The 27304-nt window shown below is 32.1% G+C and overlaps 1 long non-coding RNA gene across 1 annotated transcript in view; it reads left to right on the top strand.

The window, feature by feature from the left end:
* The window catches only part of LOC135133000 (uncharacterized), a 179969-nt gene extending 161818 nt beyond the window's left edge, over positions 1–18151 (top strand). The window contains exon 3 of the long non-coding RNA XR_010281131.1: positions 18105–18151. This is a non-coding gene — a long non-coding RNA (uncharacterized LOC135133000). The remainder of the gene's footprint in view (positions 1–18104) is intronic.
* The last annotated feature ends 9153 nt before the right edge of the window (positions 18152–27304 follow it).

Here is a 27304-nt window from a genome sequence, read left to right as displayed (position 1 = left end):
AGCTTCTGATTATTTTTTATGAGAAATCTTGTTGAAATATATAAAATGGGCATGATGTGTTTTATTTAAAATACTCAGCTGTTATCTATAAAATAATATAAAAGTTAACGAAAACTCTTAAGGTTCACTGCGATGCTAAGATCTTACATTTCCTCTTTGTATCAGTTGCCCTCTTAGTGTATTTTGTTAAATTATATTCTAGTCTTGATTAGCTTATAGTAGAAATGAACAAAAAATGTCTAAAAATAGTAATTTTCAAATTTTAAAAAATATCCAGAAGTTTGTGTTTATTTCACTCCATTTGTACCAAATGTATCAAAACATCTGAAGATACTGTATCCATGGTAAGGTCTTGATGAAAACGGAGACCCAATCCTGACATTTATGACTCATTTAGACTTTTTGTTTACACCGTTGGAAACCCCGTCTCTAGTCGCTGTATTTGGCTGGAATCGGGCCACATTTGAAACAGTGACCGCTAGCAGTAATTCAGCTAAGGAATTTCTATTTCATGCTGCGCGAGTGAAATTGATTGAAAACTAGCAACTGTTATTTACAAAAAAAAAACACAAAAATTTTAGTACCTTGAATATAATGGGAAAACGTTACAGTAACATCAATACAGAACATTCCGGCGGTAGAGATATCACAAAAAGACCTATACCTTTATTACTGAGTCACTAATTAAAAAGTGATTATAAAAAGAATTTTCAATAACTTTCAAGAATATTTTGATAAACAAATAGAATAGAAACTGCGGTAGCACTTTTCAGCAAATTTTTGCTTACACCTAGAAACTTCAAAATGGATGACTTTAGAACAAATTTAGAAGATGTTACTAGAACCTTTAGGTAATGAAAAATAAAGAACATAGGTATAAAAGATGACAAATGAAGGAAATAATGGATATTTAAATAAAGTTAGGCTTTACTGAAGAAAATGAAAAAGTCGAAAAGAAAATATGTTGCAGAGAACAAAGACACACTAAAATACACAATATGATAAGTGCAAAATAATCCAAGTATCTATATTTGCATTTTTTGCTTAAAAAAAATTGATCGCACTTTTTTCTTAATATATGCAGATAAAATCTTGTACGTCATTCGAATCGTATCTAACCATTATTATACACGTGGTGTTATCAGACTCGGCCTACGCCTTTTTGATAATCCTCACGACTGGTAACAATGATTGACGTTATGATTTATATATGTATTATAAATATTTATTAAGACGACTTAAGAAAATAGAACTTCAGTGATAATCATCGATTTCCAGAGATGTGAACCACTTTCAAATCAGTGGCGACTCGTTAGGTGTAACAACTGAGGCCGGGCCTCATAATGAATCGGATTGAATTGGATATTACAGCGAAATTTCAGTGTTCTCTAGCAGTAAGATTGGTCAAAAAGAATGCCGACATTCAAGAACGTTTTTTAGGGTTTTTGATATAACAACCAATCGTTCACCTGGATCACTTTTTGAACTTTCAAAAAATGTTTTATGTAAATTTGATTGTACAAATAAATTGGGAGTACAATGTTACAATGCTACGATGGCGCCTCTGTTATGACAGGGGAACTAAATGGTTAAAGCTTTACCTATATAAATGGTCATTTCGAAATGTGTGCAATAAAAAAATGGGGAATAGCTCACAATAAGCTTTATTGCACAGTGTAAATTTCATATTCCTAAGTGATCTAGAAAAAATTATTTGAGATTAAATACAAATTTTATACACGCCACTGGTAGAGTTTCTTGACCTACCATAACTACTATTCAATGAATGGCACATAAGGACTAGGATTAAGAACCAAAAAGCGGCGCACTGATAAGCACCGTGTAAACATGATAAGGGCCAGTCATGTATCATGTTGGTTGCCGTTGTGTGTTCGGTTAACGTCTTTGACAATAAATGTGTGGGCCGGTATCGTATATGACCGCTTAGTTGGACCTTATGTTTTACCAAACAGACTAAACGCGAGTTTTTAAACAATGTGTTGGAAGAGCAGCAAAGAGTTCGCAAGTGGTACCTGCATGATGGAGCACCACCACATTTTGCTAGGCCAGGAACTGAATGGGTAAATAACCATTTTCTTAATCAGTAGGTCGGTAGAAACATACGGCCCAGTACCTTGGTCTCCGCGTTCACCCGATCTCAATCCTTGTGATTTTGTCTGTGGGGTTGGAGGAAACAGTTAGTTTATAGAAATCAGCAGGTAACAATTAATCAACATAAATAAATCCTGTTTTATGAAGTCGTGGTCTCTATTCAATTATAACTGGCTTGTAGATTCCAAGACTTTGAAAAACTAAAGATTTTACCTCTTGTGGATTCAACCCGGATTTCAGAATATTCAAATAAATTTCTCAGTTTATTATTAACACTCGTACATAGAACTTAACAGCAGGTTACCTAAAATTTTTTATTTGCATCAATTATAAAATGAGTTGTCGATAATATTATAGGGATTCTGAGCTTTCAAATTCAAACCCTGTAGAAGAAACTTAAAAATTTTTGTAGTTGGTTTTAACTATTGAAGTTATTAATGTTAATAATAATATAGCTAAGATTTTTGGCCTGCCACTCTTTCAAATAAATATACGAAGTTGCAGTACATCAGTATTCACACCTACCAGATATAAGACGCTCTGACTCAACTACTGGTTCTTTTCTAATAAACGCTATTATTGACTCATGTCCAAGTCCATAAAGGACTCCCTTTTAATGTTTGTAGAACGGGAAAATAAATTAATGAAATGTCTGTAGATGTGGTTTAAAGTATCAGTAATAAATATAACTAAGAAAATTGGTACATAGGTACTTATTATAAAAATATTTTTACTTTTTAAACAATGTTAGAACTAAATAATTAGGGTTCTAAAAATGTACTAAAACCACAATACAAGTACTGCGTTGAAAATAGAGAAAACTCTATCAACTCTAGTACAAAATGCAATTAAGTCTTTATTAACTCTAGCGGTGTTTCACTCTAAATACTCGACGACAATTATCTACTGTCATTATTTTGTTAAACAGAAACCACAAGTATGATAATGAATCATTCTTAGTTTGTTTCACGGCTCCACAACAAGCGAAAGAACTTTTGCGCGTAGTGTAACATAAACATATAATTAAAATGTTACTGCATTGAATTTCATACAATTGCTATACTTTCAACTATAAATCTGCTAGAATCGCATGAAAGAAGATCGGCGGGTACCCATTATAATCTTTAGATTAGATTTCCTTTTATAAGACCATTCATCGATTCTATTTATGGGATTCTCGCATCAAATAAAAAACTCGTATAATCATTTCAGATCGACTTACGTGAATTAAGTTATGTATTTACTGTTAATTGAACAAGTGACTGGAACTAAAATGTATGTCATTATTAAGAACGTGAATTCAAGAGGAGAAAATTAAAAATTCCTTTACAATAACCGTGAATAATGGCCGTCAGAAGGATAGGAACGTCTCTATTTCAAGGAAACGAGGAGCTCACTTCAGGGAACCAAATCAGAACTAAGAGCAGATCTGTTGTGTGTGAGTTTTTTGTTAATGCAATTAAAATAATCGTCAGGAGGAAGCAATAACAACATTGCCATTTACGGCTCGTCTCTAATGCAGCGCGATGAAAAACTGAAATTGATAATAACGTTTTGTAATTAAATACACAGTTGAGTGAATTTGTTATCGATTCCTATAGTTAATTATCTACATAATAGCTTGTAATGACTTTATTATGTGGACCATGTTGGTAAAGTGCCGTGAAACAATAAACTAATAATTGGATACGATGACGAAATCGCTTCTTTCTAGTTCGGAGATTAAACTAACACTTGGAGATAAATATGGGGAAAAACAGATGGGTCGTTTGTATAGGATGTTGTTACCATGTTATTATACACCATGATATAAATTACTAGGAAACATTGTGTCGTAACTGATTATTAGGAAAATTGTTTAGAAAATAAATAACCTAAACCGGCTATATATGTTACATACGTTACTAATCGCCACTATTATCGGCACAATTTCTTCATCTACACCCACAATTATCGAATTTGTGAAGTTACGTCAGTAGAACGATAATGAAAGAAAATTCATCCATATACCATAGTGGTTAAATTTATATCTCCATAAACCATTGGAAAATAATATAAGAAGACAACCCTCATCGTAAATTTTCTAAAGGTTTATGATTGTTGTAAATTTGGTTTACATTGTGCTAAAGAAATTTGTTGTTTGTTCTTTCTTGATTTTGATTTATGATATTCACACATTCGAAAATATTGATGTAGTCATTTGTTTAAGTTTAAGTGTATTGCACAGAAAGTGTAATCGTGTCACTTTGATAAATCTTTAATTTCACGTTCTCTTAACTGTTTCACAGTTGAAATATGGGAAAATACAGATTTTCTTTTTGCTTCTATCCGTTTGTAATATCTAGTTTTCTTTCCATTTGTAATTTCATTAGAAAGAGAATTTCTATTCTATATTATTTTGAAATAATGGCTGACTAATTTTTTTTTATTGTGGTTTCATAAACTGTTCCTGTTCTGAAAGTTAGATGTATGAGTTATTATAACAAATTAACTTTCATTCTGTGAGCAATTAGTTATGATAACATTTATTTATGTCTTGATGCAGAACAATACGAAATTAAAAATTTACTCAAAAAAAGGATGATATTTAAAAAAAAACACCGTTTCTTAAAATACAGTAACATAATATTTTAATAGACATTTATTTTGGGTCAGTCAGAATGATAATGTTACACAAATGATAATCAAAGAAATTAAAATCTGTATAAAAACCGGAAATCGTACCTAACTAAAAAAATCTATTTACTATTTTATATCCTTATAAATCTTTCTGATTTGTGTCAAATAAAAAAACATTAAAATTGTTTTTAGTTTATGTTAGTATGCTCACGGTGAAATCGATTAACTATTTTAAACAACACAGTGAAAAAAAAAATCAATGAAACACGTCTAGTTTTTTAAGTAAATTATAAAATTTAACATAAATATAACATAAATCAGAATTTATCAGACCACAATAGGTCTAATTGTTTCGGAGATTATCTGTCTAAGAAAAACCGACACAGACAGATGACAGACGATCCATTATTTCATACTCTAGGAGTCATGAAACGTTGAGAAAACATGAAAGTAGGGATTCGCCGGATGGAGTCTATTAGAATACTTAATTTACGATCGCTCTGCAAAAAATAAATCATGTAATTATAAAAATTTTAAGGCAGAGTTACTGTGTTACTTTGAGATAACGTCATCAAATTTTGCAAGAGGGTGAGCCAATAAAATCTGATTAGATTTACCAGTTTGTGGTAATTCCTTAAGGTTGTGCAAAATTTCAGGGCGATGCGCTTTATAGATTTTAAGATGAACTGTAAAATTCAGATATTCTATATTTGCGTTTTGCCGTTTATTGCTTCATAGAATTCTAACTTTATTCTAGTATAATTTGTCATCTGTATTAAAATTAGTATTAGAATGTATATTTATTTATCTATGTATTTTTGTCCTATAACTGGAACTTGTTTCTGTGGGGCAAATAAACTTATTATTATTATTATTATTATTATATTCTATCCAAGAACCTACGTTTTTGGAAGGTTACAAAAATGGACTCAATATAAATCATAGGTGTGCAGAAGCATATTATTTTACACATTAAAATAGTGTTCATTTGCAGAAAAAATATGTTAGATGTGTATTTTTTGACATTAAAGTTTCGGCCACATTTTTAAAATAATCTGCAACCGTATCAATTATTTACTCGATAAATTATTCTTATTATTTTATGAAGTGACTCAAGAGTTGTAATAGTGTTTGATAGCATTAAAGATGTCTTTATGAATAACCAATGAAAAGTATTTCACTCCCTTATTGAACCAAACGGAGTAAGTTTTCTGCATCAGTTTCTAGTTTTTACTTTCTGAGCCTAACTTGAGGCATTATTGTAATAGGATCCATCTGACGAGTCACGACTTTCATGTTTTCTCGACGTTTTATGACCCCTGAGTACGAAAAAATAGATATCCTGTTTAAGTCTCTCTGTCGTCGGTCTGTGCCGCATTTTATTAAATAAATAATGTAACAAAACTATTGGACCGATTGTTGTCAAATTTTATGCGTGACTTAAGAATATCATGATAATGCTAAGCCAAATCACATTTTGAACCAGTATAGGAGTACTCGCATGTGGTGAACTATGTGTTGAATAACATTGCGAAGGTCACATTTTTTTAATGACCAAATCAAGAGCGGTTCACCCCATTTTCTCGAAAAAAAATTTGAGAATACAATAATGTTGCTCGTGCCCATATTATAAATAATCATTAATAGTAATAAATTTGTGTTATGATAATAACAGCTACTTACCCAAAACAATATTCACACTGTTTTGTTGCAATGTAGCTTAATTAATAATTTTAGTCGACTTCTCTATTTGAGAAGACAAAATCATTCAAATTCTGCTGCTTATCCTGGTCAACTACCTTGGTACGAGTTTCATGGTCGCATTCCTTCAATGATAAGCATGAACAATCGAAGTTAAACATAGACTAATAACATATTTTTGTATTTTAACAATCTACACATATCTGGATTTTAAGTTATATTTATCATAAAAAATAACCAAATTCGCAAAATTAAATTTTGTAATTTTCCGAAGAAGCTGTATTGTTCGACTGTACTTTATGTGATTTAAAGAAATATTGCGTGTAGTAAAAGAGTAATCGATTATCTCAATTAGTTTTTGTAGCTCAAATAAGCCCATTTCGGTAATAGAGGAGTATTATTAATGGTTTACTTAGTCGTAATTTGTTAAAACGTTGCTTAACCTTGACTTTAGTTCTTAAATAATCAATAATTAAAAATACTTACCTTAAGTTGATAGAATCCAGATCGTTTCAAATGTAATCGATCAAGAAAAATTTTTGAAACTATTTTTCAGTGAGTGTAGGTTATAAAATAATCTCAATTATACGACTGATGCATAGCTTCACGTATTTCAGAATGTCATCAGGATAGCTTGTAGTATCTAATACCGTAAGACTGAAAAGGTACATTACGTTTTCCAAAATCTTCTACAATAAGCTGCTGTCAATTTTAGATTCCTGAATATTATTATTAATTAAAAAACATAAATTTTTATCTAAAAACTAGCTCCTCTATTCTCCGTTGACATTTTCTATTCCTTCTTACGAGAGATAGTTAAACGTTGGACAAAGATACAGTCTGAACAAACCTCTTCAAGATTTAATTCCTCTAAAAGATTGCGACCTACGGTAATTTAATAAATAATAAATTAATTAATTAACAATGGAAAATCTTGATACAAGAATTGAATTTACAAATAGTGCTAAACGTTTTCTTCTTTCTTATCCATGAAACAAAAATTACTGGCTATTTAAAATACTTTAGCTAGGTATCTTCTGCTGAAAATGCAAACATATTGAGAAATTTGCATGCGTGTATTTGAGTACATTAAATTTTAAAAAAAAGAGGATAAATTATACGTATATTTTTTAAAGCAGAACTAATAGTATGCATTTTAGTAATTTAAAGTTATTATTGCATAAATCCGCAGTTTCAGTTACAAGTTATTACTTGCACTGCTGCATTTTACATAGCGCAAAAAATAATTGAAATGTTGTTTTAAACAAATTTTCTCTACAAATTTTGGCAACTATTACCACCACTAAACTTGAGGCATTGTAGAAATTATATACCAGACTGGACAAGTGGTAGTCCATTCGGTACCCAAAAACCCAAAATCACAAGAAATATTTTTTGAAAGTTAAAAAGACTTATTCATTCTTGAAATTCTGCTTTTTATAATTAAAGAACTCAAAAAAAAAACGATTAAGTAATATAATAACTTGCAAAATTTGTCCCCTTCTTATTAATTTTTAAGCAAAGTGTAGAATAGCATCATTAATCATGACATATCTTACTTAAACTACAAGCATACATGATTTCACTATAAAGTAAGTCAACCTAGATCGTATATACGTCTGAATAATGAAAATTCTACATTATTAACTGTCAATTACGACTTTTATAGTCTATTTAGGATCCGTTAATTCTAGTTCCTACGACCTCAAAAAATTGTGAATAAAAAATCAGTCGAACTTACTATAATTAAAATTAAAACTTGCTATAACTTATGCCTCTTGGAATATATAAAAAGTTATCAGGAAACCTAACAAAAAACAAATAAAATTCCATAAGTATGTATTCATGGAATTGATGCTGTTACGTTGAAGTGTGATTAAAAATCAGCGTGGGTAAAACTCGATCATTTATTTCTTAGTAACTCAAATTTACACGACTAATGACACAGCGATTATGTACAGAATATTTACGACTCGACTGGAATGGATTTGATTAGACTCCTCCTCTCCCACTGTCTGGACTATCTGACTGCCGCCGTCACCGCTTCTGTGCATATTCTGGAGCACCCATCGCGACTTCCGCTTCCAGTTTTTTCTTTAGCCGTTGTATGGGTTTATTTCGTAATAAGATATTACTATTATTTATAACAAAAATTCTTCGGAAATCTCAATGTTAGTCGATAAATTTCCTTTAGACTTTCCAATCATTGTAACATTTTCTAAAAGTTTGATTGCTGTTTTTTGTTAAACCTGAGGATCGCTTTTTATTATATTCACAAACCTGAAAAATGTCGTTTTATTTATTATAAATTCAAGAAAAATTTTAAACTAATAAGAAATTGTATATAGCAGATATTTAAGAAATGTCGTAATAAAGCAAAAAAAGGAAATATGTATTTCTTCTTATTAACAAAAGAAGTCATTATATTGCTATGGAATTTTATTCATGAAGTCATACATTCATTGAGTTTTCAGCAAAGATTTTAACTATTATTGTTTTGTGTCATCGTGCATTGTATCTGACGTGCTGCTACTTTGAATGTTGGTTTCAACACCATGGGCTTGCTGGGCCTTCATTGTTAAAGTACTATCGGAGCTGCTTTGAGAGCCCGTAGTTGCTGGTCGAGGAGCTGCTTCATAGCAAATCTAAAACACGAAAAATAAAATTTTTAATTTACAGTGACAACGTTTTACCAAAAGGGTTGTAAAGATGACTAAAGTACCGAGGAACAACAGACTCTTCATGCTGATGTGTTCGTTCTACAACTGATTGACACTTCTCACACTATTTTTGCTTATATAAGGTGGATATTATAAATGTATCTTATTTTTGAACCAATTACCTTTAATAATAATAGACACTGCAATTATATTCATTTTTTTTTTGTATATTTTCATTAAATACAATTATGATATTAAATTTCAACGCATGAAGTGGCACAATATATGCATGCATTTTACAGTGACTGCGAAAATTGCAAATGTCATACTTCCTTTTTGTCAGGTTTTTGAGAATAAATGTGGTAATATGTATTACAGTGCGTTTTAAAAGCAATTAGTTATTAATAGAAAAGCAAAGGGAAGGTCAAAATATTTGTGTCCATTTTATTTAAATGTTTAATTACACTATATTTTCGATCTAAATGATACGATGATTTGGTGCAAGTTGCATTTATAAAATTCATAAATAATACTTAAAATATGGTTTAAATAATTTACAACTTACATACACAATCTAAAGATGTTATTTATTTTAGAAAAATTTTATCAATTTGTTATATTTTTCTAAAGTAGGAAATTTCATAAAACCTGTAACAACCGTATAAATAAACAGTATGTTTAACTTGTCCATCGAATTACTCAAGAAAATAAAAAATCTATAAAATAGGTTTGGGTAGATGCTGATGTTTAATTCCGCCTTTACTGAAAAAACAACTGACATTTGTTTTTTTAAGACGAATTTTTTTCCTGTATGAGTGGAACACTTGTATGTAGCTCCTGAAACATAGTAAGAATACTTATATAATTTTTCATCAAAAGATATCAAAAAAGCTTCGTAAAACAATTTTTCAAACCGTGTTTACTGAAACGCTTGCTTTGCAATTTAGTATTCTTTATTTATTGTATTTAAATTTTGAAAAAAATGTAACCTGATATAACAGTATAATGCAAAACTGATTACTTCAACTGTTCTCGATTTTGTATGCTGGTGCAAGTTATTCCAATATATTTTTGGAGCATACCGAGTCCCTGAGCTAAGGTAGTCAACACTGAAAATTTAAGAATGTCACTGATGGTGAGAATAACTGAAACGAAAAATAACGGACAGCGGAAAGTGTGTGGAGGAAACGCAAAATTTTAGGGAAAATTTCTAATCATCAGTGGCAAAAGACGAGTGGTCAAGTTACACGAGAAAAATTAGGTTTAAACGAGGAATCAGGTTTAGTTATTGGGTTAGATTTTCACCAAACAAACTACATTTGCAATCTATTGATTTAGTATTAATCTAATAACTCTAGTTATCATCATTTTGACATCAATATTAAAACCGGTATGAATCGGTGTTGAATGTGCGTGTACAGCTTCGGTTTCACTATAACTCTCAACTTTTACCAGATCACCATGCTCTATGTAAAAAATTTTGAAAAGTTATTGAGCCAGTTTCCATACCTTCGTTGGCAACAGGCGCAGTTTCCATTGAAGCCTAAAATGTCAGATTTATAAAAATATATTTTTTAATCTACTGCATTTTATTAGAAATGGTGAAAGTATAACAAAAAAGTATATCAAGTTCATGGTAATGTCGGGTTAAAACTATACAACTATGTTGTAGTTCAATCGTTTTTTTTTAAATTTTAATTTAAACAAAAGAAAGGTAATAGCGTATAATGTACAACTGATTGCCTCGATTGAAGTTGTCACATGAGTCGTTATCTGTGAGTAGTGAAATAAATTTAAACTGAATGTTAATATCGAAGTTAATGTATATATTAATTGATGGCACAGTTACAAGAACAAAAAATCAGAAAATATCTACAAAATTATGTATTAAAATTGTCTAAGGGAAGCTTAACTTTACTTAGATAATGCCAACGACGTTGGTGAAACGCGTAGACAAATATTTTGTGTTTTCGGTGTTGTGGATGTAAACAATATATTATTGTCTACGGAAATAATTGTTTTATTTATTCTAACATTTAATATCATTTCGAAAATTGATGTGAGGGAACTGTATGAGATATAATTAATTTTAGTAGATATTTAACTACAAAAATATTGGGAGATATATTTACTGTATATACTGTCGCAGCTGGTAATTCCGCAATTCTTTTCAGGTTGCAAGTGTAATTTTTCTATCTGTTATATGATTTAAGATTTGATGCAACAAACCTCATTCTAGTCATTTTAGAACTACTAAACTTTGGTATCGATGCTCCGTAAAACTGAATTTGATGCTTATACTCGTAGATGCACATTTATAAAATGTGTCCATAAATGATTTTGGTATCAAGGGCAATTTTGAAATGTTAAAAAAATATGCTCCACTGTAACAAGGTGGCAAAATAATTAACAAAAGATAACCAAAGCCACCCTAAATTATCTCATTGTTCATTCACGCAACAATAAAAAAAGCTCAAATGGGGATTTGAACCTACTATCAAAAAGATAGAAGAAAATTTATCAAAATACATATCAGGTAGGCAGTTGAATAAGACATCAAATTGGCACTGATTTAATCAAGTCATTATTAAATTTGTAACTTATTAATTTTTCAACTGAATACCCCTTATGTACGATTTGTGGGCTCTAATAAAAAAGGCTTCTCAGTCATTCTCAAAAAATAGATAGACAAATATATTGTTCCGAAAGAAACCCATACGCCGCCCCGGTACGACGCCTATGGGTCTTCTACTATATGTGTGTTTATTCTGGTATATACGGAGATAACTCATCAGCGGCCGGCGGAGCGCTAAAGAGAAAGGCCTGGAAACGGAAGTCGCGCATGTGTTTTCCAGAGAAGTCCAGAAGCGGTGACGTAGACGTTTCGAGAAGGACCGTGTGCTGTTTAAATAGAGTCCACCTTCGGGAAAGGTCATTATTCAGCTATTGGAGTCAAGAGCGTCCAGTGAAATTCGCCGGAATAAGTTTTGTGCATAACCGCTGCAATAGTTAGTCTTGTAAATACGAGTTATTAAGAAATAAATCGTTGAGTTTTACCTCACGTCAATTTCAATCACCCGTCCAACGTTACAATATGTAGTATTTTATACAATCCAAAATTAATCAATGGACACTATAATATTTTTCTTGGCACATAGAGAAATTCTGTCACTAAATGAAAATCATAAGCATTATTTTTGAACCTAAACTGTAAAAATATTAGTGTATTCGTTAAGCAGTGAAAGGGACACTTCACTCATTGAAAAATATCAGTAAAACCGCTTTTAATACTAAGTACTATTCTTCGAAAATAAATTTTTATGAGCATTTCACTTGTAATATTAACAATAGTTGTACATTATTATGAAAGAGGGCTCCCTTATACTCAGGTTGTTGTTAGAGTTAATATGACAACATTTGAATGGCTAAAATAAATTTTATGCTTTGTTCGTTGGGACGACAGTCACAAAAATATCACAATGTTCAAATTTCTGCAACACAGTTCCCAAAAAATTTTAATAATTTTGAATCTCTTAACTATTTGGAGTTATACATTATTCAAAGTTTCATTGTATTTTAAAACTGAAAAAGCTCAAATATCGTCCGTTAAATCTCATTTAAATATTATGATTTAACATGCTATAATTCTGTCGTAACTTAAAATTTAAGTACTCGAAGCAAATCAGTTTGAATTTTCGGATTTTAAATTTTATACAAACTACACATAAATTTTATAGCAGTTTAATAAGGAAAAATCCTGTTTGGAAAAACGATTTTGAAAAGTAATAAAATAAGTAATACTGTATGGGCATCTCTAAAAATTATCCAGGAATCGATTAATTTATCTAAATTTCTTTGATATTAATTATTTAAATTATTTTGACCAGAAAATTGATCACTCACATAACAAAATTAATAAACACGCAAATATAAACAGAAATAAAACGTAAGTTTTTATTATTTACTTGCTGATTATTTTTGGACTACTCAATAAGTACATTTATCGTTATACATCATAATAATTATAAGGAAATTCATGATCCGATGATCCACCGTCAGATTTAGATTTGGTATTAGTATTAGTTTTAACTTGGACGCCATTACCACCTTCCATTTGAAATTGTTGATAAGCTACTCGATTACTTTCAGTAGGACCATTCATTGGGTTAGGAGCAGATTCAACCAAAATCTGAAAAATTTATTATTAATACTTACATAAGATTCTTCAAATTGTTCAGTGTATTTTACCAACAGTGATGTAAATGCAATACAAACATACAACAGCTTCATGTTGGCGGCAAATGAAAAATTTGATTGCAGTATTTTATATAGATGCATTCTTTGTACGTTAGGCAAAATTGCATCATGCAAAATTAATTACACTCTATTGAATATGTAGCCTACTTATTAAAAACAATCATTAAATTGTTTTATAATGGACACGAACAAAACACAATTTTAATGCAATTTTATCAGCTGAAAAAGTTTAAATATATTTTTTACTTTGACGTTAAATTAACCTCAGGCTAACACAATTACATAATGAGAAAGTATTTTTTTTTATAGTAGCAACAAGATTTCTTATTTAATCTTCTCGTTCTTTGTCATAAAGATAGTAGAATATCTCCTACCCAATCTTAGAAGGTCTTTATATGAAAAAGAAGCAAATTTTTAACCTGTTTTGTATGCAGTGCTACTGACCTATGCAAGCCAAAGAAAATCTGCACTTCTAAAATTTGATAGTCCAGCCTTAATTTTTTTTAATGTTGAAGAAAGAATATATTACTAAACTATAAATTTGGGAAGATACTAGAAATTTATTGAAATTTTAAGCTTCATCCATATTTGGAAGGAATTAATGATAAAAACTTCACGAGTGTTGTCACGATAATTTTAAAGTATTTTTTTTACTAAACGATTCAACGTTTTTCAAGATTCCTTCGAGATTTTAATGATTCGAAATAAGACAATTTGTGTTTTACAACACAATGTGAGGATAATATTTTAGTGTTTAGGCCTTACCTTCAATTTAGCAATACTAACTAGATTTACAATTTTTTAAGATATGTTTACAAAAAAATGTGTCGATGAGTCATCAGCAATTGCATTGGGTCGATGTGTCATCGCTTGTTGTTCAGTTGAAATAAACACTTACACACCGGCGTCGAGTACGCATGGCACATCTCGAAAATCTCGAGGAAACACTTGTCGCGTATGCAAATGCTCGACCTTGATTAGAGTTCGAACGAAGCTGCACGCCTATGAATTAAAACGCCCTCGCTGCTGTCAGGTGCTCAGTCGATACTCAACGTTGAATTTTAACCTACACATATTTTTTGAAATGATAAATTCTACATTTCATTATTTTAGAAATGTATCAATTAATTTTGGCGGTTACTGCCAATTGGCGTTCTTTATTGACATAAAAATCAAAAGTTTAATAAAAACTAGCATAGTATGCTTTTTACCAATACCTACTTTAACAGTCCACACGTATTTTTATTTTACCTTCTGGAGTTATCGTAAAATTCGCAATACCAAATTAGATAATTTTTCAAAGAAGTTATACTGTATGTACTTCGAGGGCGAGGAAATTTCTATCTAATTTCGGGACCATTTTTTTAGAAGTTTTAGTTTATTGTTCAATAAGCGTGTAACAGCAGCAATTATTCGTAAGAATAAAACTTACCATGCAAGCAGCAAGCGCATCTATTATAATAATATACCTACGAGTAAATACTACTATTTTCACAAGAAAATACGAATTGTGGCATATGCTGTGTCGAAAGCTACGCTTTGAGATCACAGTGATGCCGTAATTGGTGTTTTATGTTTGATATTAATTCTATTATCACTAGGATTAGAATTCAAATAAAAGTAGTTAAAATAAGAAATTTTGTACATTACCGGCTTAAAATAATTGCTAAATATAATTTTCAAAAAACTTTTTATGAAAAAAGGATGGAATCAAATCAAAAATAAGCCATCACAGAATGTATGAGATCTATCAACTGCTTCGATTTCGAAGAATCGGAGTTATTGTGCCGCCCACAAAAGAAAGTCATTGAAATGTAAAGTCGGAACTAATTCGATAATCATGACACAAAATAAATCATACAAATATCTCCGACAATATTTATTACAGTAAATTATATCTTCATTCAAGAATAAATAAGTGTCAGAGCAAATTAAATCGACAACGAAATTGTGAACAGTGAAAAACCTGTTTAATCCAAGCATCGAGTACGTTAAGAATAAATTACACCTTGGATCATCCATATTTTTTGACGTTACTCGAAAAAATTACACACGAGAGACGAAGAAACGCCGCTCTACTACAAAGCTATTAATATCAAGTTAATATGTTCGGTGTCAGCGGTTTACCCTCGTCATGGCAAGGGCAGCTAATATATTGTTAGCGTCCCGATAATTAATATGCCAGGATTTGATTCTTGGAAACTGTCAGTCCACGCCTAGAATTCAATCGAGGCTCTATTATTAGCTGTTTATTAATTTACAACGCTCTGGAAGCTCCAACAATCTCTCCAGTAGCTCGCCTATAGGTATTAAGCCATATTGTCTATAGCCTGATGTATGAATTTCATTTGGGCTTGAGCTCCTCATTCTTATATTGGCTTGCTGTCGGGTTTACTATAAACTCTAACCTTTATTCAGGAAAATAAAACAACACCGATCGTGGATAACGGATGTAAATATGCTACGTTTTACAGTTCTTTTACCATCAGATTTTGTGCCAATTACGTGTCATTTTCTAGACGGTTTATGTTAGATGTTGATGATGCTGCTCCGGGAAGTGACTGAAACTGGAATAAATTAATTTAATACGTATTAAGTTAATAACAGGTAATATCAAGATTTAATCGTTTTGATCTCCTACAGATAAAAAAGATTTATTGAAAATTCAATCAGAATATTTTACGGTAGTGTTGGTAGTCACACTTTCAATTGACTAATAAGTCAGTATAGTTGTTTCTTACTTTCCGATGTAGTGGGTTGGCAGTTGTTAACTATGGTTTCGGTAGTTACTTACAGCAGAAATGTACAAGTTTACTGTGACATAACCGAAAAGAAACTGAAACATCAAAAGAATCAAGGACCACAAAGCAATCGAGAGTGAAGGATATATATATATATATTTACTGCCCGCGCGTAAGCGAAGGAAGTATTGTAATCGGGTCCATTAGCCGACTCTCTACTTTTACGTTTTCTCGACCTTCCATGATCCCTAGACTACGAAGAAATAGGTCTCCCATTTCTGCCTGTCTGTCTGTCTGCCGTCTGTGATTTTTAACACTGAGTTATTAATTGTACAATTAATTAAATATGTATTTTTTTCTTTGATACATCTATTTATATATTTCATGGAATATTTATGGGCTTTCAATTGTATTACAAGGAAATTAGTTCAAATATCTGTGAATCGTTTACAATTGATGTGAAGTTGTTACGGTTTTTAATTTTTCTTATATATCACATAAATTTTGATAAGTGAAGTATCATGTTTGTAATAAGCTTAGGCATTTACAAAATGAAATTATTTATTTGCTCACGGCACAACGTTATTATCTGCAGGTAGTGAGATAAATAACCTGAAAATAAATTTGCAACATTGTTAAGAAGGTATCTCCCATTGATTTTCTTCTAATTTATTAAGTTCTAATGAAAAGAAAACAAAACACATATTTTTTTCACAACGAAATCTGCAAAATGATTACTCCGACAATGTTAAATTTCTTGGTATTTTTCTTAAACCCCTTTTAAGTTGGGAAAGTCACGTGAACGAATCTATATAGTAAACTGTTGAGTTGTGTATGTTATTCGTTCACTTTTCCCGGTTATATCTAAAGAAGTATTGCTTAGAGCTTAATTAATTGATTATTACTATTTGTATTACAGATGATACTCAGCTGAGGTTACTTAACTGCGATGCCATGGCAAATGAGTTTTTGGTCTTCAAAGAAAAATGGTAAGAATTACCTCTGGAATGGGCTGTATAGAGTGATTCAAAGCACTATTACATAAATGGCCAATTATATGGTAAAAAAGAAGTAAAAAGTTCTAGTAAAATTATGATCATTTTTCAAAAATAGAGAAAGTACAGAATTTTTAAATTTGCTGCGTTATCAAATCTACTTTCCATTACCGTGATTTGTATTAGCAAAAAAAATTGCTTGATTATTGGGCCAGAGTTGACTTGGAAACGTCATTATTGTGTGTTTCTTCAGTAACGTATAATTATTGTGTGAATCATTACCAAGTTGTCACACTATAAGACTTGGTTTTGACAAATTAACCACAGTGAAAAATAATTTTGATCATGATCATTCACGAAAGTTAAAGATTCTCTGATAGCCATATTTTAAAAAAAACTGGCCCTGCTCTTATTAGCTTTATTTACTTATTCTTTGCACTGCTCTGAATCAATCTGTAGAGAATAAAAAGTAAACTTTTGTAGAAGTAATAGTTATTTACGTGGCAAGCTTAGTAAATTAGCCTTTACGGGCGAGCCGGAATGTTTGCAGGGCGAGCGACGTAGGAGCGAGCTCTGTAATCCGGTGAGCCCCAGTAAAGGCTAGTTGCAAGCGAGCCGCGTACAACGTTTTACTTCCTCTTGCTGAAAATCCTGAAAATGAACAACTTTGGCATCTCTAGAAATTTTACTTGAAATTACAGTCATAGAAATTATAGTCATTTTTCATAGTTTGCTCCGGTAACTATGGAAAATTGAATTGTTTGAAAATAACGGGACTGTCAATTTGTAAATTGGATTAATAATTTAAATAGTTTAATTTTGTTTCTGAGCACTGTTAATTGTGGAATTCGATGAAGATGAAGAGTTTGAAGGTGATTTTAACGTTAGTATTAGCACAGTATTAGTGAGATTAAGAAAAAGGCCGACGCAGCGAATGTGTGTTTGATTCCGGTGCTGTCATGGTAACGTTTTACAGGCTCGGTGCCTGTAAAGCTGCCACGGTAACGCTTTACAGGCAGGGTGCGTGTAAAGGCTAATTTACCGAGTTAGTTCAGACGACAGTAAACGAGGTTTAACAAGACAAGAGGAAGTAAACATTTTAACGTTTCCGTGTTTGTTTATCTATTTCAGTCTACGCTATGTTAAATCAAATCTTCATTTCTATACAATCAATAATGAAGTACACGGACACCATACTTGCACTAAAAATGATACTTATATTAAATATTTTTGTCTGAAATCTTTCAAAATCGCTGCAAATTCTTTTGGAGAGAATTTTTTTTGTGTATTACAGTGTTCCGTACAAAATTTACCGCTTAATAAATTTTGTTATTAAATAAAAACATTTTTGCTTTGTAATGCATTTATGCTTTTGATGCATTCGTTTTAAACAATTTTGATAAAATATTGGATTAATGTGCTATTTTACTTTACATACTTACATTTATTTGTTGTACAATTTTGCTGTTTGACTTGTGATATACAATGTATCGTCATCTCACCTCACCTCACCTCACCACACTTCACCTTACCTCACCGCACATCACGTCACCTCACATCACCTCAAGGAGTCGTAATAATTGACTAGGAGATTACAGAAGACGAGAATGTGAGTGACTACAAATGCGTAATTTTTTAAGTAATGTCTTGCCGGAAAACAGAGGAAATTTCAACACCAAAAGATTGGAAGGTGATTTCAGAAAAGCTTGAAGAACTGGTCGAGACTTGAACGAAGAAAACTGAAGAGGAGTGTGAGCATACTATAGAGGAAAGAAAAGAGGGCAAAGACCACTACATTGGTGGATTTCGGACACTGAGACCAAACAAAGAGAATGTACTTCAAAAAGAAGGTAGGTGATAAGAACCCATAAAAAGATTGGACTGACGGAAACAAATAAGAAAACCAGAGGAAATAAATGCAATAAAAAGAAAGGACAAAAATCCATACCGCAAGCTAAGGAAATAGCATGTGTTAGAAAAACTAGATGTCAGTTATCGGACAAAGATAAAAGAAGGCAAGTTAAACAATTATTTTCAATAAATCCCTTCATAAAGTGGGGTCTGGTAATATTCTTTCAGCCTAGAAGACATCACCACCGCTGCAAGGGTTAGCGCCGTTAATGATTAAGGTGGTGATACTCTATTAACCCAAGTACTGCCAAAAAATAACGAACGGCTACGGGAAACTTTCGACATCATGTAAAACGGCTGGATTTGTGTTAATGGAAAAACCAAGTAAGAACGAATAGTGCATGACTACGTACAAATCTATATGTTTACTCATTGTTCTCGGTAAATTCTTAGAAACACTATTACTGGGTAGAATAAGACCGGACATAGAGACAAGTGGGGGATGCTGCTAAAGGGAAAAACACGATGGGCTCATGATGTAGCTATTTTAAAAATAGGGAGCTTTTACTGTCGAATGACCACGAAATACCTTTTGCCGTCATAGTTCCAAGGATCGATGCCAAGTCAAACGTTATTAAACATTAAACACCACTTGTTAATCGTAAATTTGACAACGTTCATATTCTGACAATTTTCTAACTAAAAGCCGTTGTCAATCAACCGAAAGCTGTTACCAATTGCTAAATTTTAAGCAAAATCAACAGGTGGTGTTTCAATAGAAATGGCAAAGACAATAGAACAAAAGCGAGAGCTAAACTCAACGACATATGAGAAACGACAGAACGAATGATGGTATTTACAAAATAAAGCACAATAGACCAGAAGGGTAAGTCAACTAATTAGACCCTAAGCGCATAATAAAACACGGGAAAGTACAGATTTTGACAGATATGACAGTTGTAGATACTGCGATGGAGTGGATGACATATCTAGAACACGACATCTTTCGCTCTCCAAAACGGAACAGCGTCAAGTCTTCGACATATTATACCGGGTTGGGGCAAGAAAATTTGGCTGTCTCGGAACAATCTGAAGACAAATTCATAAAGAACGAGTACAGGAATACCTATGCTATTTTATTAAATTTAAATCCTGCTTACTATGAAACATTTTTAAGGGATGTCATCAGTATGAATGATTAGGTAAATTTAGGTTAGCGTTTTACCAATTACACGATTTGACTCCTAACATGCACATAAAATGTGTCAACAATTAGTGCAGGTGTTTTGAAAATTATTTATCTACAATTGAAATCTGGACAGGCGACAGACAGACGGACAGACGGTCAGACGGAAACGGGAGACCAATTTTTTCGTGTTCCAAGGGTCATGAAACGTCGAGAACACATAAAAGTAGCTTGTCGCCGGATAGATTCGATTAGAGTACTTTCTTAACTTACGCTCTATAAGTAAAAAGGGAGTTTAAGTCCAGTTAGATCAGCTGAAGTCAGGTTAGGTCAAGTCAGGTCAAATCTTTCAAATTCAGAAAAGGAGACGTTTCCCGGTTCTGACATCTGTAATCTGGGGGTAGATTACTGAAATCTCAAAAAAATTTATATCCAGCTATAAAGTTTTAGACTAGACGCCCACTGGAACAAAATACAGGTAAACCCCTAAATTCGAAGTAAAATTAAAAGGAAGGGGTGGAAGAAAATGTAGAGCATGCTACTGAATGTGACAGATGGGCGAGGGTAAGAGAAGACTGCGAAGTACAATTGGGAAGAAGAGTGAGTGCAGACAATATGAATGAGTTAATGCTAAAGAATGAAGAGGGATGGATGGCAATAGAAAGTATGCTAGTGACAGTAATGAAGATGAAATGTGACTACGAACGACAAAGAGAAAGGAGAGAGGAAGATTGAGAGCTGAGTGAATGAAAAAAAAGAGGCACAGACAACAATTAATAAAGACAGGCACGAGAGAAATACAAATTACTTAAAAAAAACAGCAAAGGATGGACAAGAAAGAAAGACGAAAATAAATATGAAAAGTAAGGAAGTGAAGGAATGCAACAAGTAATAACACAGGCTAAATAGAAATAAAAAAAAATTCGGGAAGAAGAGTAGGATGGACAAGAAGAAGTAATGCTAATGCGATTCCAGGGGTCGGAGAACAACTGGCTGAGGGAGGGTTTTAGCCGGTAAAAGTCCTGGTACTACCAGGGACGGTCGAACATAAGTTCCTGGTGCCCATTAGGGTTTTCCCTTTCATAAAAAAAGGTCAGGGTAGATTTAAAATCCTTCAAATTCAGAAAAAGAAACGTTTCCCGGTTCTTGCATCTTTAATCTGGGGGTAGATTACTGAAATCTCAAAAAAATTTATCTCCATCTATAAAGTTTTAGACTAGACGTTCACTGGAACAAAATGCAGGTAAACGTCTAAATTCCAAGTAAAAATAAAATTTTTCCTCATATTTTCAGAAATGAGATAATTTGTAACGAATTCTGAACATTGTGGATTTTCTAAACTATTTCAGCTTAGTCTAAGTCATCTCAGATTCGGAAAAAAATCTTCTGACTCATCAGTTTTCATGTTCAGGCGGTTTCTGGTTTGACGCAAATGGTCAGTGCCGTAGACTGCTTCTGATTGTTGAATTACAATAATCACTCTCTAGTGTGAACCGTGTTAACTGCCGGTACTATAACAGCTAACTGTAATTTGTAAAGTTCTTTGACTAGATTTTGTCTTGTGACACTCTAAATATTATTGTTCTACGATCAAAATTGACCAAAAGAACACCAGAAGCTTTCGCTAGTGCCAACATTTACAATTCAGAGAAAGACGTTAGAATCTGTTTATTGTCCCTTGGCTCCTAAGACTAAAAAATTTTTTTCGTGTCTATTTCCTAAGTTTTAGACATTTCGATTTTATTTTTATTTATTCATTTAAACTAACGTACGTATGTGTTTTCTTAATTTCTTACCATGTAGCGTATATATTTATTCCATCGAGATAGCATGGGTTAAAAAACGTGAAATAATCACGAATAAACAGTTCACAAAAAAGGTCCGACCAAGGCAAAGAGTGTCTTTAAGTTGGTGTTAAACGAGCAAGACCAAAGACAACAGTACGTAACCTGGACAGGCAACACAGATGTATTTGAAAAAATGAATATTTGCGATAATGTTTTTCTGGAAACGAAAAATGCAAAGCGAGTACTACTACAAAAATAAGAAAATTTTTATTTGCCACTGTTATCTATAAAAAAACGTGACAGATGAAAATTCTCTCTACGGTCGTCGAAAATCTTTGCCTCATTTTATAAATTTCCATAACGAGAGATGTATTTAAATACAAATATAGAAATTACATGTAACGCTTCAAATGGTATGTAATAATAATGACAGTTAGTGTTTCACCTTGAGCCTACAGTAATTCACCGTGCGACTAAATTTCCGCATCGAAACCGCCAGTCCGTCCCTGCAATGATTCGCGGTGTGCCGCTCGAAAAGCCGGGCCCCCCGTAGATCCCTGCAGGGGGCATCACCTGCCCCCCGGATTATTTAATATATTCACATTCCGACGTTAATCATCCCAACACCTCTTTGTCGTCGTACCGCTGCAATATCTGATGATGTCTCTATTAAACTATTTGTTGTCGTGTCTATGATAGTCAATTAATAGTGCCGATGTGTTGTTATGGAGTCTATTGTGTTATGCCCATTGTTGGCCCTTATTACTTGATTAAATTATTATTTTATAGAATGGTTTTGTAATGAATAATGTTGTGCCAAATCATTCTTCTCAACATTTTTCAATATTGTTGTCAGATTTGTGACCGAAATGTTCGTCGACGAGGGCAGGAATGACAGGCCGAAGTTTTTATTTCCGCTGGGGTGGTATGATTCATTGTAACGAAAATGGACATGCAAATTAAAACAGGAAATGAACGTCTATGCATTTTGTGACGTCGCTAGAACATGCATTAGGCCAGTGATTGTCCCGAAGTTTGTGATTTTTTTTATTTTTGGGTGTTTTGAACTACTCTTTTAACATGATATGAAGCTACATGTATATACAAATACTAGTACAAATACATATGAATTTATCGGATAAACTGTATTAAGTACTTATTCATGTTATAGTTGGGTTCACCATTTATTTTGTATAAAGTTTTTGCATTTACTCATTATATATTATTGTGATTTTATATATTTTAAAAACAATCGAAGCAGTTTAACAGTTTACTCTAGAAAAAATGTGTCCTATATAATGTAATTATCCAAAATTTCACAACAATCGGCATAAAGTTAGGAAACTTATTTAACTTAAAAAAAAAAACAGAATAATTTTGAGTTCCTCATTTCTCTTAAACCATACTACTTATCTCAGTATGGCATAGGGCATTGGTTTGTGTAAAAGGAAATGTATAGCGTAATATGTGAACACAATACAAATTTTACTTTACTTTAATATTTTTATATGTTTCACATTTCACAGTTTTAGCTACCAAGTAGCGTACTTATTATACATTGGATGAAGAAGACACATGGTTATTGAACATATGTATGGGCACCGATACCGTTCTCAACATACAGTTCTTGCATAAACAATACAGAATATAAAATGCATCAAAATGATGTTTAACGTATTGTTAATACGCCCCTTTGATGCTAATGTTACATACATACTTGTATTTTTACCATCACGCCAAGAATCTGTAATTTTTGGTCTATCTGTAATAGGTATTATTACTGTACACTGCTATGTCATTGTCTGAATAAATAGCGAAACAAAAGAGTGTAAGGCGGTAAGACATACACTTATTTGAATGAATTTCTCACATTTGTTTGATGGTTCTCTTTATGTTCAACTGTGGTTTCTGTGAAGGATATCGCAATAACAATTGAATCAAACTGTAATAATTAACAATTTAACACAACAATCAGTTGTTCATAGGAAAAAGTGTGATGTAATAGGCAATCAAAAAGTTTTCAGGTTAGGGTACGTACCTAGACGACCTAGACTATGGAATATTTTTCATATATTGTATATACATATTGGATACTAATTATGTTCCATTTCTAAGTTATTATTTAGCAACCACAGTAACAACAAAAGCAAAGATGGTAAAATGTTAAGCTAAAACCAGTAAGTAATTCATTATTTGCAAAAAAGTTATTTCGGAACGCAGAATAAGGAGTAAGGAAAATTCTGTGCACATAACTTTGCAGATGTTTTTGACTTTTTTGACTTTTTCAGTGAATACTGCTAAGCCGACAATATGAATTTAAAGAAACAGTGTACTGGGTGGAATTCTGTTCAAGCTTTGAACCCAGTTTTCACACAGAGTCAAACAAAACATTGCATCGCTATCCGTTCGGTCGCACGTCTCCGTGGACTAGTGGTGGAAGTCAAAAACTTATTTCGCCTATCTTTAGTAATAAAATATCCTATGTTGTGTTAAAAGACGTGTTATATAAAACGACAGAATCACGAAGTAATTCTTAGTTGCGGCTTGATACTTTGTCCAAAGACAATACTTTCTTCGATATCCATACCAAATAATAGACTTTCCAAATTTTGTTAAAATGTAATATTGAACAATAAATTAATATACTTAATCTTTCGTTGTCGTTCAGATAAGATGGTCGAAAAATGTCTTATTTTGTACAAATGAGATACTTACCTAAAACATTTTGAGACAAAATTCTATATCAAATTGAAATTAGAGGGGGAAAGTAAGAGATTTCGAAATTTTTTTCTATGATTAATAATAGACATGAAAATGTTATTCTTCCTAAAACTTTTTTCCTTTTAGATCCTTATTCTGCTTTTTACTTCCCGAGCGTAAGCCAAGGAAGTAAATATAGTAGAGTACGAAAAAGTGATCTCCCATTTCCGTCTGCCAGTCTGTCTGTTGGTCTGGTGTCTGTATCAACTTTTATTAGACACGTAAACTTCGAAACTACGGGACCAATTGTTGCCAAATTTTGTATATTGTATATTAGGAATATCATATAGATGGTTAAATGGTAACCAAAATTTTTCTAATCATCCTCACTAACAACGTGATGACAACTCCTCAAGATTTTTTATAGTAAGGAGAGTTTAAATTTTATAGAATAGTTTACTCCTGCACTTGTTCTTTGTGAATCCATCTTCTGATTTTCTCAGGGCATCCAAATTTTCGCAAAAAAAAATCGAAATTGTACCGCAAACTTTTGTACTACTTAATACAAGCAGATTTCATGCGCGGCCGATGACGCCGAGGGTTTGGTTTCAAACATGTAACGCGGAAATCGTTTACGGTTCGAATCTCGCATAGAATCTTTTTTTTTTATGTTATTACTGCTATTATTTATTATATATTTTTTATTGATCAAATGTCAAGAACGATACACTCCAGTATGGTGAGGTGTCCTTGCTGAAATAATGTTAATCGAAACATTCTCAAATGGAAAAATGCACTAAATAGACAAACTGGGTCCAGTCCTGGATCAAAATGTGTTAAAATTGAAAGGTTATTAAAAGTAAATAGCCAATAACTAATTACTATGGGAATTTGCAATTTAACACCCTTTAAATTTAACAAGTTTTTACAGAATTGCACCTACAAACTTTATCAACGCATTCATATTTTCGGAGCAATTGTTAATCCGTTTCTTGTCATGATCAGTCCAGACGAAATATAAACAAGTGTGTTTTTGTAACATAATGGCTCGAATGTGAAGTGGCCGGAATGGGTAATTAAAGTATAATACATTAATGAATTCAGAAAAACAAGCTCTACAAAAATCTGAAAAAAATGTATAAAGTATCATTAAAAAAGTTGGATGTCTTAGACAAAAAAAATATATATAGAATCTCAAAACAACAACAGTTAGTTAAGATTAGTCAAGGAATTTTAATTTTCAAGTTTCAGTATCAGTGTTCAAAAATAATTTCGTGTTATTCATGTAATAAGTGTTAGAATAAGTTAAACATGTAATCAACTGTATCTATGAAGTCACTTTTCTTAACCTATTTGTCAACGTTTTACAGCTTCTTGCATTGATGATTGCGTTGAAATTTTAGATATACTTTAAATTTACCACATAGACAATAAAATCTCACTTGAATTATATATCGTAACATGATTCCTTATTTGTATTGTAATTTAATAATATTCTAACATTTTAACCCTACGCGCAAAAACTAAATTTATAGAATGAAATCTCATGATTTGTCTTAGAATCTACATACAATGATTTTTTTTTTCAAATTTTGTGAATGTATTAATACTGACATAGTTTGGTTAATAACAGAACATCTATTAAAATGCAATTATTAGGGATGTACCGACTAGTGGCCGACCGGTCGGATAAGCCGACTATTCGGCCGTTTTTCATCGTCGGCTGGCAGTCGGCGACTGGTCGGCTAAACAGCCGATCGGTCGGCTTTTTTTTTATTAAGATTGAAATAGTATATAAATCAATTAAACCCGGTTTACAGAACCTCAATTAAATATTTAATTGCGATTTAATTTTTAGCACCGCGTCAAAGTACCATGTGATCGACTCTACGCCAATCAGACGTCGCTAATGGCCTTGTTAAATGCGCGATCAACTTAATCTCAGTTAAAATATTGTTTAAGCTGACCCTAAATTGTGTTATTCTTTATTTTTGTACTGAGTTACTACAAAAAAATTAAATGTTAGAATTATCCAAACAAATTTAACACATTTTTTGGAAAACAAAGGAACTTTTGTTATTCCTTTTATTAAAATAAAACAAATTTTTACGGTAGTCATAGAAACAGAAAAAAAACACACTGTCTGTCGGATTTACAAACCGGTTTTAGCAAAGCCGAACAGTCGGCCGACTAGTCGGTTTTTACTGGCCGAACAATCGGCTAGTCGGTTAGTCGGCCAGACCTACAGTCGGTACATCTCTAGCAATTATACTATACTTTACGAGTGTAGGCTAAGGAAGTATTGTAATAGGTTACTTTCATGTTTTGTCGATGTTTAATTACCCGTAGAGTAAGAAAAGTAGGTCTCCCGTTTCCGTCTGTCTGTCGTCTGTCGATAGAACTTTGTTTTCCCCTGAAGTAGGGGAAAATAATGACCAAATATTTTTCGAAAAATTATAAGAAAAAGTTTTATTTATTTTTATGATAAACCGTATAAGTTAAAATATCGATATATGTGGACTGTCAAAGTACAGGTAAAGAAGCATGCGGTGAGCGTAGTTCAAGTGAGTTTTTTCCATAACAAAATTTTGTAATGACGTCATCAACGTTTTATCAAGGACATATACATCAATTTGAATAGGTGCAGTGTAATAGTAATAGTAACATTACTGTATACTGAAATTTTCAGCAAAAT

This window comes from Zophobas morio, unplaced genomic scaffold (genome assembly GCF_036711695.1).
Source record: "Zophobas morio isolate AGI-343-1 ecotype UQ-CSIRO unplaced genomic scaffold, CSIRO_AGI_Zmor_V1 ptg000021l, whole genome shotgun sequence".
Classification (NCBI taxonomy): Eukaryota; Metazoa; Arthropoda; class Insecta; order Coleoptera; family Tenebrionidae; genus Zophobas; species Zophobas morio.
The sequence above is the reverse complement of the archived record's forward strand: the minus strand, read 5'-3'. Positions and strand labels throughout refer to the sequence as shown.